Source organism: Tenrec ecaudatus, chromosome 2, assembly GCF_050624435.1.
Source record: "Tenrec ecaudatus isolate mTenEca1 chromosome 2, mTenEca1.hap1, whole genome shotgun sequence".
Classification (NCBI taxonomy): domain Eukaryota; kingdom Metazoa; phylum Chordata; class Mammalia; order Afrosoricida; family Tenrecidae; genus Tenrec; species Tenrec ecaudatus.
In genome coordinates, this window is record NC_134531.1 from 199,405,534 (window position 1) to 199,407,271 (window position 1,738).

Consider the following 1,738-nt stretch of genomic DNA (forward strand, 5'->3'; position numbering starts at 1 on the left):
GTATTCTGACTGTCACTTATTTACTGTGTAATCACAGAAATATTTGAAACCTTAGTACCATTATCTATACAAATTTAAGAAAACATTACAAAATTGGTATTTGTAAAATATTTCAAATAGAGGGAGAAGTCATATTTGTTTCTATGTTGAAGAAAAGTTTCAAGAATTACTAGTGACTCATTGTATGTATGAGCATGCGCTACATTTACACTTAACATTTATCTCAGTTTTTATCCATAAACTAAAACGCACACCTCAAATTCACTACCATGGAGTCAATAACTCTTTATGGGAGCAGCAAGTTCCACCTTTGTCCCACGGAGCATATGGTGGTTTTGAATTGCTGACTTTGGGGATCGCAATTCCAATGTGTACATATATGCCTGTTGTTAGGTGCCATGTGATTTGTTTTGATCCATAGGGATCCTAAGCAGAAGCCAAAGAAATATAGCCTGGTCCTGTTCCATCCTCACATCCTAGCTTTTGCCCATTGTTGCTGTTATAGTGAAGCATACCAATAGTACTGACTGATTCCAACAAGGAAACAAAATAAATATATAGCCCAGCACTCAGCTTGTTCTAGTGTAATTATTTATTTTAAATGAACATGACAATATATAATATAAAATGAGTGGAGTTTGACAGCTTAAAATATTTCTTTAGCTGCATATTTGCAGGTAGGCTTGGTACATCAGCCCTCGAGAATTTTTATAGGAGGTTAGAGAATTACATGATTCTCTCATGCCTCAAAATGTAAAATCAAACTGTTCTTTGACTTTGTAGAAATACTGATAGGATACTATTTCAAGCCGTCATTACAAGATACATTTTGTTCCTTGATGGATTTTTCATTTACTCACATATTCATCAATCTATTTCTAATTGTCTGTTTTCAAAATATTGTGAGATGAATTAAAAGCAGTAATAGTCTGGAAGCAGTCTCAATGGGAGTTCTGTAAATAAAGTCATCAACAAATGTGTATCTATCCCATAATATGCTAACAGAAAGCGCTAGAATTATAGTTTAAGTAATATAAACTGTGTGCATAAAATTTACATGTATGTCATGTCATCATGAGTCACGCTGTACAAAAAAAGATAAAATTTGAATGCTTAGCAAATGAAAAAAATTTTTAAATCATTAGTTAAATATTAATAATGAATTATTTTGGTAAAACATAATATATTTGAGTTAGTATTTTAGTAAAAATTAAACTATCAAACTAAACAGATGTGAAGATATCAGCTGTAGCAGAATATTTCTGCACCGACTGAGATTTTATGAACAACACTTAATTGTACTACAATGACTGGGGATGAGTTTTAATTAGATTGAATAAAAACTTAGTTCATGTGTGTATTTTCCTGATTGATATTTTTTTATTTTAATCTCATTTACAGTGTTTATATATATAGTGATGAACCACACAAAATTAAGTGAATTCAGCTATTCCAGTAGCAACAATGAGGAAGAGGAGAGAAAAAATTAAATGAATAACAAATACTCACAAGATGTGATTTTACTGTTGTGTAGGTAATCCAGGATTTCTGGTAAGGAGGCAATCTTTTAAAAAAGACAATGATGAGTAGGCTTAGTTTTCAAAATGGTGGAGATTGAGAGAAATCGTTCTGTTTCATAAGGCGTATCTCTGTGTGCAGATATATCTAAGACCACAAGGAGGCTGGTGGCACTACAGAAACTCTTGGGAATCCATCCCTTGGCATTTAGCAATCGCCA